This window comes from Falco biarmicus, chromosome 6 (genome assembly GCF_023638135.1).
Source record: "Falco biarmicus isolate bFalBia1 chromosome 6, bFalBia1.pri, whole genome shotgun sequence".
Lineage (NCBI taxonomy): Eukaryota > Metazoa > Chordata > Aves > Falconiformes > Falconidae > Falco > Falco biarmicus.
This window is the reverse complement of record NC_079293.1, coordinates 88,059,092-88,072,500: the sequence shown is the minus strand read 5'-3', so window position 1 is coordinate 88,072,500 and position 13,409 is coordinate 88,059,092. Positions and strand designations below refer to the sequence as shown.

The window sequence follows — 13,409 nt, the reverse complement described above, 5'->3', positions numbered from 1 at the left end:
ACAGCCCGGTTTCCAGCACGTAGCCCCACAAATTAAATTGATGGCTCTCACATCGGGCCAAAAAAGCAACAGGAGAAGCCTATGAAAAATTAGGAAATCTTCTCGACATCGGGAAATCCGACACTTGTCTGCTCTAACATCTGTAAGTGCCAAAGCCGTATAACCTAGTAAGAGGGGGATTTTTCTTTTTTAAAAAGGTAAGTCTATTTTTCTTCTTGCCAGATGCAAAAATTGCAATTACTGCCTTGAGTAAAGGGCCCTCTAAACTTTATGGTGTTTATCCTCCGTTTATAAATCCATAACGATCTATTTAATGATATCATAAGGTTAGAAGTTAAACAGTACTGTATTTTCTCTCCCTTTTTCTCCTCTGCCTCTCAGAAAGTAACCTGTGTCTTTCCGAGAGAGGGTCGGGGTTGTGTTCTGAAGAAGCCTGTAGGTAAGAGACATCCCGGTATTCGCACAGGAGGATGCATAAGGCAGAGACGAGAATATAAAGGTATTATTTTGACGTGACGAGCTCTGCTTGGAAAATGTCTTCAACTCATCCGAAGTAAGCCTCTCCCCCCCCCCCCCAAAAAAAAAATAAAAAATATTAGGGGGCTAATTTAAAACATCGCCTAGATATGCTACTTATACATATTGAAAACATATTTTAGTGGCTGTGTTTGTTTTGGCAATATATGAACCAAAAAACCTCAATTAAATTAAAAAGAGCGACTTTTAAAAGTTAGAGATTGCCTTTTAAAAGCTTATTAAAATCAGCATGTTAGATGTCTGTCTTTGAATTAGCTCAGAGGCTTGATTGCTTTCATTAAAGCTGCCTGTTTGGGTGTTGCTTGGTGAATGTTCAAGTCTGTTTTTCTCCCCCCTTCTCCCCCCCCGCCCCGAGCTGCTCCTTGCTACTTGTCAACTTGGATTTTCCCTCCAAATTTGAAAGCAAAACTCCAATTATTTTTTTTTTTTTTAGAGAAGCAACAGCCACCCCCCTTGCAAAGCATCACAACAAAAACCGTCAGCAACCCGAGCCGGAGAGAGACCAACAGGTAAAAAAAAAAAAATTAAAAAATCGCTAAAAAAAATATACCAAAAGACACCCCGCTGACCAAACCAACCCCCCCAAAAACCCCACCCCAAGCCACCCAAAAAAACCCCAAGCCATCACATTGCTCATAGCCCATGAATGCCTTAAAAACAAATGTTTAAACAGTTGTTTTTTTTTTTTTTTTTTGAAGCTGCGGCAGAAAACCTCTGCATGCTCCAATGGGTTACAATAACAATGCTCTATTGCAATGTAAAACAAGCTGGAGGAGAAAAAGGTGCTTTTTGTTACCATTTTATCAAAGCTGTTCATCTTCTAGCTGCAGGCAGCATTTTGCTGGAATTGCAGATATTTCTCTGTCCGGGCTCCTTTGTTTGTGCATCTCATTTGCATATATTTATCTCCAGCTGAGGGTGCTTTCAGCTCATTAAGGCCTCCCCTCGCATTATTTCATAAGCCAGCTGCTAGGAGGGATTTCACCTGTGGTGACTGAGAAAAGAGGGGTGAAAAAACCAAATTCTTCATAAAAAAAAAACCACCAACAACCAACGAAAAAACACCCAACAAAAAAAAAACCAACAACCAAGGAAATCTTCTGACTCTCTTCCCCTATAAATGGGCACCATTTGTGTTAAACAGCCTCTTGTCATGATAGATGCCTCCTGGGGTCAGGGGGGAAAGTTGATTTGAAGGTCAGCAGTAAAACAACAGACAAACCAGACGCCAAACTGGTTCCTTAGCTGTCGGTGGGAGCAGCGGTACAACCAGGTCTTGAACCTTTTTCAACCTCTAATAAAACAGGGGAAGAATCTGAAGTGGAGTAACCAGGCCCCAGAGGAAAAAAAAAAAAAAAAAAAAAAAGAAATCCCCCACCACAAATAATATCAATATCGAGCAGTAACGGGAAACAACGGGGCAGCTCTCGGCGTTACGGGCACGCCGCTATTGTTTCAAGAGCCAGGGAATTAATTCCACTTATTTATTTAAGGCGTGTCAACTCGCTGCCTAAACCTGTTTCGGTGTCAAGATGAATAAAACTTTTATGGCTCATAAAATAGAGCCATTCATCTCAATGGTCTTTGTGGTGCCTGGGTTGTGTTGTGGTTTTTTTTTTTTTTTTTCCTTTTTTTTTTTTCCCCCTTCTCCTCCTGGCAGGCTGAGCTGGGCCGAATTCTCGGCGTCCTGGCGCTACCACCTTGCTCGTAGGAGCAAAAAAAAGAAAAAAAAAATTTGGATGGGACATGGCAAGCTAAACTTTTGGGTTTGATTACAGATGGTAAACGTTAATTCATCATAATCACACGCAACGCCCCCCCCCTCCTTTAGCCCCATCCTAAAATCTACAATGAATTTACGTCATCTATATGGAGCTTTGGACCAACAGGTAATATAATACAATAAAGTGTGCTTTTTATCAGGAAAAAAAATTCCCATTAATTATAGTTCATGACTACTCTAAACCAAATGTTCAAATAGTAGTTGGAAATGATGCATAAAATCTCAGCATGTTCTGATAGGTTATAGAGTCAGTGGTTTATTGCAATGTAAAACAAGCCACAGGAAGAGAGGGTGGTTTTGTTTACCATTTTCATCAAAGCTGTTCATCATGTTGATATACTTATGCTATATCGTGACCCCTACATACGTTGCATTTCATTTATTTATTTTCCAGGTTGTTGCCACTTTTGCTGCCTTCGCCTCGGAGGAGGCGAGTAATGTTGCAGCCCCTCAGAAATACATCTCTTATGCCCCGAATTTCTGCTGACCAACCAACCAGTAGATTCAGACGTAAGGAGTATTTATTATTGTCGAGTAAGGTTTTCTTTTTACTTAATCTGAGGCAATTAGTACCTGAATAAACACAGGCCAAGTCATCTACCTCCTCGAAAGGTAATTAGACTTGAAAAGCGCTGCTTGGCTGTACCCAAGCAAAGCACATCTCTGATCAAAAAGCTTTGGAGATTCATCCCTATTCCCTTTTGCCCCAGAAAACCTTGTCTAAAATCCCTCTAACTTTGGATTTCTCGCCCCCCGCCAAACCCGGTTGCCACTCTCTCCCCCGCCCCTCCCCTCCCCAAATCTTTAACCCTGCTTCTCATTTTTCTTTGCCCCTAATCTAATCGCTAATTCCTTGGCTCGGCCAAATAGTTAAAAATGTGAAGTGCTGCTCGTGGTTCCTGCCGCCTCCCCCTCGTATCTGTCTCTGTTTATGGAACGGGCCCTGGTTTCCTCCTGCTCGCCTTCAGCTGGAGGTCTGCAGGTCAGGAGACTGTAAATACACACCGCGCTGCCCTGGCCCATAAATCTGAGCAAAGGGCAGCCTTATATATTCAGATAAGGGATGCTGGGGGGAGCAACAAAAATGGGAGAAGGGGACAGGCGGGCTCGGTGGCAGAGGAGGCGCTTTGCTGGGGACAAACCCTACGGTGCCGGCAGGGCAGAGGGGGAAAAGCGCCTGCTGCCACGCAGGATGTGCCAGCCAGAGATGAATCTGAAAAATGTTTGCCCTTCTCACACCCCGCCTTGTTTATATATAAATCATTGCAAAATGCATTTTATTACCTTTGGGGCAACGAAATTAAACAAGAGATTTCAATGGCTTTCTCTCCTCCAGACCTTTGTTGGTCTATTTTCTCCCCCCCCCCCCCCCCCGCCTTTTATTTCCAGCACCTCCGAAGCTTTCAAGGGAACAGTCCCCCCTGTTATTGCTTCTCAGTTCCAAGGTCTTAGAATAAATAACATTGTTATTACTCACTTCACCAATTTCCAAGAAGAAATATTGCTGCAGCAAATGCGAGCAGCACTAATATTTGCAAAGTGATAAATGGATTGTTACATACCTTCCCGTCTGTGTGGCCTCCAGCCATCCTCCGGCCGGCTACATCCCTCCTTGGGGCAGAGGGAGGGTGCCTTTGAACTTAGCGGGGTCCAGACACTTTGTGCCTCGCACCAGAGTCTGCCCCCAGCCCCCTCCCTTGCCCTTGGATGGAGAGAGAATTTTCAATGGCAGGACCACAGGACGGGGGAAAGCAGGAGCCGCATACCGGCACCCAGCAGCCCAGTGAGGATGCTTTTGGCATTCTGGTTTGGTGGGTGGTGTTGGTGCTGGGTGCTGCAGGCAGAGGGGTGAGAGGGTTGGGGTGCCCTTGCGGCACTGCAGCTGCCCCCTGCCCTCCCCAGCCCTGGCCAGCGCTGGCACAACCACTCCGCCACAGGGTACCACGTCCCCTGTGTCACAGCGAGATCACCTACCCTCCTCCGGCTGCAGGCGACGAGCAAAGCGGGCAGAGAAAGGCTTGTGGAGGAGAAAAATTTGTTTTCATATTGCCCCCACTCTGTTCCCAAAAATCCCCGCTGCCTGAATGGAACCACAGTGAATACCTGCGGTGGCAGGGGTACAGATGCCTGGTGTGGCGAAACCTGGAAGGACGTATTCCCTGCCACCACTGCCCTTGCTGTTCATTAAATCTCATTAATTCTCATGAAATTCCCAGCAAACTTTCTTAACCAAAGCTGAGGTTGGGGAGGTGCTGAGGCCGGGAGAAGTCTGCTGGCCTTCTCACCCCAAACCTGGTGGCTCACTGCATCATTTCTGAGCTTCAAAAGAGGTGGCAATCAGGAAATTCACACTTGAATAATTAAAAAACAATGAAATTGTGGATTTCTTTTTTAATTAGCAGTTTTATCTAGCTCTAAGACATGGTTTGGGCTTCTTAATTTTATTTAAAACAAAACCCCCAAATCAAATTATTCCTGGGACATGAGTCATGCTGAAAACCGCTCTGAATGTGTGGTAATTAAAAACAAAGCAAAACATTTTGCTTCGGGCCCACAAAGAGCAACCTGCTGATGTTTCGTAGGCCAAGTCCGTTGTGTTTCCAGTCCATGGCCAACGGGAGAGGGGCTGGGAGGGTTTGGTTGGTCGGTTGGAATTCCTTGGCTGGGACTAGCACCTCCACCTCAGGTTATCCAGGCACCGCAGGTGATGTAAAGGTTTGATCTGCCTGCACAGGGCACAACTGAGCTGCTCCAGGAGCATCGTCCCCATCCCCCAGTGCTGGTGCAGCATCATCTGTGTGGCTGGGGTACCACCAGGAGAAAGGGGTGCCAGCATCCTGCATCACGCCACTCCTCCTGGCATTTTCTCCCTGTACTGCCCCTGTACTTCGTAGGGGGCTGGCAGAAGCCCTAGGAGAGACTCCCTGGTGTGTGCAGGTCTCACGTGGAGGTTAAAACCAGCGTTATCAGCATCTACGTGGTGCCAGCTTGAGATGGGAGGAGGTGAAAGCTGTGTGTGAAGGGTTCAGCAGCCTGGGGGGGAGGGGCTGGCACAGCCTGGCAGTGCCTGTGCCCAAGGGGATGGGGACAGTGGTAGGCTGAAAGGCTGGGGCTGTATATTTGGTTGTTTTTTTCCTAATACCTTGATCCATAAAGGAAAGAACAGAACTCCAGGATCGCAGAAAGAGAACCACCCAGAAACTGTGGGCAACGGTATGGAAGGGTCGATCAGAAGAGATGGCAAAAATACATCTGCCAGTTTTTCCTCCTGACCAAGGTAAATACCATCTTTTCTTTTTTAGAAGATGAGAAAAACTGAAAGGAAGGCCGTAAGTTCCAGATAAGGATAGAAAGTCCTTTGGGGTGGGTTTTCCTGCAAAATATATGCAGTTCAATAGTATTATAGAAAAAGTGATAGTTTGTGTTGGTTTCTTATCAAGAAATATACAAATGTTCCATAAAACCCTCTCATAAATGTATATATCCATGTGTATATTTACACAGCTGTAATATATGTAATTATATATAATTATATGTATAATACATAATAATATATGTAATATATGTCATTATATGTACATGTCTGTGTGCATACAGACATACATATGTATGTGTGTACATAAGTACATGCGTACTTATGTATATGTAGTTGTGTATCTATAGTTGTTGCCTACTTATAGCTGTACAAAGGTACACACATTAATATGCACACATGTACACACACATACACAGATGTACACCCACACATACTTGTACACGTTGTATGCACACCTGAAACCCCAGCTTGCCACAAATGAAACATAACAAGGGCTGAAAAATTATTTCAGGAAAAAAGTGTTGAAAAAAGGTGAGGGGCAGTGGCATAGTGGGGAGCTATCCTACTGCTCGGAAACATCCAAAACCTCCCTGAACTCTTCCCGGCACCTTTCCCAGCTCCAGGAGCAGGGCTGGGAATGCCTCAAGACCATGTTTTCTTGTGTGATTCCTGCCAGGCAGGAAACCCTGCGAGAGCCGCGCTGCTTGTGCTGTTCCGCTTCCAGCCCCAGGAAGCACACAGGTAAGAAGAAAAATCAAAATAATTTAATATATACAAAACATCTATGTTTGTATAAACAGCAAGCTTTGAAAAGGGGGAAAAAAATCAGTCTTCATTTTTCATTATTTCTTTTCCTCACACACACACAAAAAAAAAAAAAAAGAAAAAAAAAAGTCAAGGCAGTTCTTATTTTATCCAGACCAGTTCATAAATTCCAAGTCATAAATCCACATGATATCCTGGGCTGCTGGATTTTGCATTTGGAGCTCAGAAAGACTGATAGCTGAAAGATTTATAAAATCCCAGGTAGCCGGAGTGCTCCCTATTGGCTCCACATCTGAGGCGTCCCCGCGTCCTGCTTAGCCCCGCGAGCTGGATGTATGGGATATATTGTGCTCAGGCAGCAGCTCCCCCCATCTCCTATTTTCAGCTGTGGTGAGGGCTAAAATCTGGTCATTTGGGGTGGCTGGGTCCTGTTTAGGGACTCCTCTGTGCAGACATGGGGTGACAGGCACAAGCTGGGGATGCCAGGAGCCTGCTGCTGCCCCGTGCAAAACTACACTGTGGGTCGTGTCCTGGATGTACGATTTAGCTTGCGTGGCAGCCCTGACCATAAACAGCAGAACTGGTTCAGCTGCCTTGGCGATACATTTGATTTTGTTCCTTGCACCCTCACTGAATAGGAGTGACTGTTCGGTAAGAACAGGGCATCACTGCTGGGTGGTACTTGGAGGAGGACAGGACCAGCCCCTTAGCAAGAAAATGGTAACTGAGATGCCTCAGACAAAGTACACACTGCAAGCAATTCAGCCTGCAAAGCAGCACGTTCCCGCTCCCCAAAGAGCACTGAAGGACGCTGATGTGTTGGTTTTTTACTTTTTCATAGGTTCAGTGGATGCTGCACATGAGACCATGTGTACTGGGACAAAAAGTGCCTCCAAACAGACCCTCTGAAGAGTGACGTGCTATTATTGGTCTGCGTCCATAGGATGCTGAAAACGTACTTAACGCCTTCCCTCCGTTACTTTCCTCTATCCTTCCTCGATGACCTTATTCGAACCTAATATTTTTCTCCAGACTTCCAATGACAGACATTTTTAATATGCTTCTGTTGCATTAATAAAAAGATTATCCCCCCCCTCCTTCTGCAGTTACAAGAGTTCCTTTATAGCTGCAAGGATATTAAATAACATCTTTGTTACCCAGAAACAAAATTATTTGCTTTATATTTCACATATTTAAATTCATGGGTCTGAATCCATTGAAGTCCAAGTGGAAAATCCTCCTTCACCCTCCTGGGGAAGGAGAGCGGAATCAACCCGAGGTCAGCTCTGTCTGTTTGGAGTTTTATTAGAAGCACATCGTCCAGCTAAATTCAGATGACTTTTGTGATTTCTTTGTTGTTTGTCTGCTTGTATTAGTGGAAATTAAGGGATTGGAAGGGTTTATACTTCCCGTGTGTTGGCGAGCATCTCTGCTTTTGAGCAGCCACCTTCGGCAAGCATCGCGCGCGGCTGGGCTTGCACGCCACAGATAGCTGCCTGCTGCCAGCACGCCTTCTCCCCACCAAATCCCCGGGTTCATCAGAAACAGTTACTCATTTAAGAGGTCAAACTAAACCAGACGCCAACAGACGGAAGCATTTACACGAGGACTATGTCAGACTCACGGCAGGAGAGGTTTTTCCTGGTTGTTCTTGAAATCCAAAGCTTTCCCAAGCCTGTTAGTGGCTCTCATGAGGTATCCTTCCCCTTCCCAAGCAGAACATATTTCTTTTTAAACCTCAAACTCCTGTGGACTATGTTTATGCCATATTTCATCTTTTCTTCCTGTTTCCCCCCACTTTATCCCTCTTTCAGCTGGCTTTGAGTCTTCCTGAGCTCCTGGCTGCCGAGCGTGGCAGCGTGGCTGCGGCGGGGGCTCAGGCTGCCTGGACCGGCCACTGCCCAGCCCACCCCGCTTCTGGGATGCACTGTTAATCCAGCCAGGCTCCACAGGAGCCTGACCTGCTTCAGGAGGGTGAATTCACTATGTTTTGCCCCTTTGGCATTCCTGGCATCTTTGGCAGCAGCATTCAGTGCCCCATAGCCACCAGGTCTGGGAGCTTTGCTTTTCTGTACATGCCCAAGTCCTCCAGTTTTATCAGTGCCATTCCTCTTGAAATGTGAAGGTGGCCTTTGCTGGTTGCTCATCAGGGAGCTTGGGCTGAAATGAACCCCGTGGTGCAGAAGAGCTACCAGAGCAGGGTGAAGGGCACATGCTCACTCGTGTCTATTGATCAGCCCCTTCCCCCTGCATCTCCACTTGTGGTGCCTTTGGAAGCAGAAGATGTCTTTCTCATACCAAACAGCGACTTGGATTGTAGAATCTGACCAAACATTATTTTTTTTGCAGTTTTAAATGTGCAAGTCATCTGAAAGTTTCCTTTTATTAAAAGCATCCACAGAAGCTCTTTTATTCCCTCTTTTCTTCTGATTCTGTTACCATTTCCCTAATTAAAAATGCTGTACAAGGACCAGTATCGAGCTATAGAAATGAAAGGTCAATACATGAACAACACTTCATTTGTAAATAATACAGCTCTGTAATCAATTATCTAATTTTCACAGAAGACGTATTAATCTAAAAGCAGAGGGTGGAGACATTTAGAGGATGTACAGAGGAGATCTTTAAATGTTAAATGTTCTTTAGCATGTGCTAAGTAAAGGGTTTGGCAGAGCGAAAATGTAGCGTGCAGCACTGACACTCCGGGGAGAGTCTTTAGGTCAAGTGATTTCTACCTTCACACCAGTTCTCCGCAGTGCTGTAAAGCCTCTCTGTTGGTAGCCGTGCGGTGCGTTAGCATTTAGGATTACAACTGTGGCAGGGAAAATACTGCAAAAAGGAAAAAAGGTCACCTCAAAAAAAAAAAAAAAAAAGTATTGTAATACGTGACTCAGCCCTCTTCGCAGCAGTTCCTGTCCATGGGCAGTGGGAAGTGAGTTCTCCCCCACTTCTTTTCCATAAAATCAGGCTCCTGGGCTGCAGGCTGGAGCTGCCATGTGCCCGCGGTGCCCTGGGCACAGTGCCACCCCAGGAACACAGCATCCCGCTGCAGCCCACGCAGGGATGCCACCTCTTCCACGGATCTCAGTGGGAATCCATGGAAGAGTTTAAAAATATGACAGTTCCTGCGTGCTGGAGATCCCGCATGTGACTTACAAACATCATTAGGGGAAATCACGGGAAAATACATTCCCTGACCTAAAACCAGCTTAGGCTTTCCATCAAATGGAAAGGAAAGCTGGGAGCTGGGTTACTTTGAACGCTTCTTTACTGAATTTGACAACATAAAGATGGTAGAAAGGGAGGGGGATGAATGTAATTTCATTTTCATTTTCGCCTGTGTGCACTGGATTTGCTGTACGTCAGTCCCGTCCTCACCCCAGACTGCCAGCTTTACAATTTCTATTGAACATATGTTGGGACTTAAGGGAAAAAAGAACTCCCCATCCGCCCCAACTCTCCCCACCCCCAGTTTTCCCCATTCGGTTGATCTCATCCCATTCCTGGCGTTGCCGTCCTCTGTCCATTGCCGGCTGGAGGAGCGAGGAGCAGGGTGGCCGGGGAGAGCCCCGCCAATGCGAGCCCTTGTACGAGGGGAGGGTCTCCTGCCTGCTCCCCTCTGCCACAGTCCCCTCTCCCCTGCTCCCACACCTCCCGCTGGCCAAATCCCTTGCTTAGGCCAGAAGAAAGCTAAAATTAAAATAAAAATTAAAAAAAAAGCAAAAAAAAAAAAAGTGAAATGGGAATTGTTCTCAGCAGGCTTCACAAGCCACACTGGCTCCTGGGGGTCTGGTGGGTGCCCTCCCACGGAAGGAGGAGATGCCCCTCTTGGCATCGGTGAGGCTTAAGGTTACTCCAACATTTTGCCTCACTCCCCTCTGTAGGTTTTTTTTTTTTTTTTCAAAAACAGAACTACACCCTCGGCAGGGGATGATTGAGCACCATCCCTGCTCCTTCCCAGCCAGCCCTAGGAGACCGGAGCAAAGACCACCAAACCCACCAGTGTGAAGGAGGCAAGGGCAAACCAGGGTGCAGGGGCCCATGATGACCCTCTCTCTGCCAGGTGACACCAAGGGTAAATCACCTTGCAAGGGCAAATCCCAGCAAACCCCTTTCTGGCACGTTCTGGCACGCTGGCAGGGGAGCTGGTGATGGAACTGGCATTGCCGAAGGGGCGGCGGGCTGGCAGGTGGTGAGCCCGTCTGCACCGCAGTGGATATTGTGGTGAAGCATGAAGGTATCCACTTCTTTGTAAAAATAAAACCTTAGGTTAGGATGAAAGGGGGGAAGAGAAAAAAGAAAAAATAAAAAAGAGACTCCCTAAACCTAAATATTTCCAGGTTTGCTCACCCCCATGGGTTCGGTGCACGCTGTAGCTGCTCGAGCCACAGGGCCTTTCAAAGCACTCCACCAGCCTCCGTGCCAAAATAAATGTTACGTTACCATCAAGCAGGCAGAAGAATGAAAGCTGTAAGATGTGTGAGTGAGAAAAAAAGAGTCCAAACAGGAAAACCCCTTTCTTCTGGTTTTAAAGTCCTCAATGATCAAGGCTGTTCTGCTCACTCTGATGTAATCAGTTTGCAGATACCTAAATACATGTCCAGCCATGGAAAGTGCTCTCCCTTTGATTCCAGCAAAATCCTTTCTAATTCTCTTTAAATGTTCCAGGGCTTTTTGAAATGATTGCTATCAATGCCAACCAAATGCTTTAGATCTTTTTTTTTTTTTTTGCCTGTCTTTAAATACTTGCCTTATTTTTATGCAGCCCAGTTACCACTGTACATGGAAAAAGTATCTAGAAAAGAGATCTGGTTTGCTTTAGCCTTTAGAACATATAGAGTTAGACACTTTAACCTTCTTTGTATTTACTTAGTTGCTTTAATATGATTTCTGTAACCCCCATACTTTCTTTTTTGCCATATAACTTATTAAATCTTTATAGTACAGTAGCCCCTAAACATCACATAGGTCAGGCTTTTATTACATTAGGCTCGCCGTAGCTATTCAGAAAATCATAAGTCACTTTCCTCCTAAAAGTTAAAACCCAACATCATTCGGGTGAGCTTGGACAGAGTTTGTGAGGGACCAGCTCAAAAAACCCCCTAAGCTGGTTAAAATGATAAGACTTCTTCACCCAGAAAACGACAGATCCTCTGAGGGACGAGGTCTGCAGCGCTCACCAGGGGTAGGGAGGCTGGGGGCTGGTCTGCAGTTCTCCCCACGCTCTGCGCTCACCCCGAGGTGGGTACGTGACCATCGTTTAGAGCATTTTTCCATTGCTGTGATGCCTCTTCCAGCCCAGCTTTAAACAGGCCATGAGGTGGGATCATCGAGATTCACAAAGCCCTCTCCAAATCCACGAGATTAAAGGGCAGCAAGATTTGGGGCAGCTTGGGGATATGCTATTCCTCTTCGTTTTTTCAATTTGTAGAATTATTTTTTTTTAACCAACAAATGAGGGATTATTTTACATTTTCCTGGAAACTGCTTTTTTCCTTTAGTTACAAGATGCCAGGAGCTGAGGTTAGAAGAAAAAAACCCAACAAACATGTGGTTCATGAGAAAGCCACTGATGCCTGCCGTGTAGCTGGACATTTCACCTTGCAGTTAGCCATAAAATTTTACAGGTAAGTAAAACACATTGAACAAGCAGATTTATTTCCCGCCCCCTCCCCCCCCCCCTTCCCCCAGCCATTTTATTCAATGCCTTTTGGTTCTTACCAGCTTTTGTTGCAAGCCACAGTCACTTCTTCATGTTATACACTGAACAACCAGTGTCCCAAGCAGGACTGTGGGGATGAAGGCCACCCCACACCATACCCCACCACCCCCGTGTCTGCTGGAAGGACACAAGGAATACGCCTGGGAGCCCAGGGCAGCAGCCATGTGTTGGGGGTGCTGGTGACACTGCTCTTGCCAAGGCACTGCCAGCAGCTCCTGCAGCCAGGAGGATGGTGCCACTACTTCCTCCACCACCGTTCCTTCACCCACCCCACCCCTGGCAGAGCCACAGCCATGCACGATTTCTCTCTGCCATAAGACCCCCACCACTCGCTGCTGCTCAGATGCCCCACGCACCCTACCCCCGCATGATGTACAGTGCCTGGCTCTGAAAAAAACCAAGGTCCAGCTAAGTCCACCCCACCTTGGTGAGGTTGCCTTGAGCAAGGGTGAGATCTCCAATGCCTGGTCCCTTCTGTCCTCGGGCAGGTTTGCACAGATGTGTGCCAGGTTCCCAGCCCTGGTGTCAAGTGTAGAAAGAAAAACCTCTTCCAAGCTTCCTTCCCAATGGGATCATTCCTGCGGCTAATGTTCCTTCATGCACTATCTGTTATGACGTTATTAAAGCACAGCTTGCCGACAACTGGGGAAGAAATACGCTCCCCACACTGCGATGCTTCCTCCCTCCGGCTCAGGAGCAGGAACCAGGCGGCTGGGGTGGAGGGTGGCTGCCTCTCACCCGCCTTCCTCCAGATAAACTTTCCCCCCCGTAGAATGAAAAATGGTCATTTGTGTTTCAGCAGACCATAAAAACCCCATTTGAAAACTTTTCAAGCCTTTTCCAAGTTGGAACTGCCTTGAAAGTCTTCAGACCACGTTGCCATATGGGTCGGAGGCATATGGTTTAACGCACGCCACACCGCTGCAACCCTCCACTTCCACAACGAGACCAGCAGCGCTGCAGGGATGTATGCGATATAGGGTGCTCCTTAACATCTCACACTTTGTGCAGCTCAATGCTGCAGCTTACTCCAGTCATTGGCCATGGTTATGCTCCCAACAAGCTGGTGAACGCTGCCCACACCTCTGGGTACATGTTGTAGTTGGAGACCAAACCAGTTCGTCTCACATGGGGCACCAATTGTCACTAGCAAGGCTGCAACAAGGCTTTTACCATCAGTCAGATTCTACTGTCCCTGCTGTTTCTCCTTCCTCCAGAGGCAAGACCAGACCACACCACTCCTCCTCCATCCAGCCCCCTCTCCCACCATCCTCGGTGCTATTTAA

At 46.6% G+C, this 13,409-nt stretch overlaps 1 long non-coding RNA gene across 10 annotated transcripts in view; it reads left to right on the top strand.

Annotated features, from left to right (window-relative positions):
* The window catches only part of LOC130151802 (uncharacterized), a 19,562-nt gene extending 12,064 nt beyond the window's left edge, over positions 1-7,498 (top strand). For 5 of the 10 annotated variants that reach the window (XR_008822721.1, XR_008822723.1, XR_008822728.1 and 2 more), the window contains 5 exons: positions 382-553; positions 971-1,046; positions 2,715-5,597; positions 6,313-6,377; positions 7,243-7,498. This is a non-coding gene — a long non-coding RNA (uncharacterized LOC130151802). Of the gene's footprint in view, positions 1-381; positions 554-970; positions 1,047-1,235; positions 1,320-2,714; positions 5,598-6,253; positions 6,378-7,242 lie in introns of all 10 variants that reach the window. The other 5 variants (XR_008822725.1, XR_008822727.1, XR_008822726.1 and 2 more) reach the window with 5 other exon arrangements.
* Positions 7,499-13,409: the final 5,911 nt, after the last annotated feature.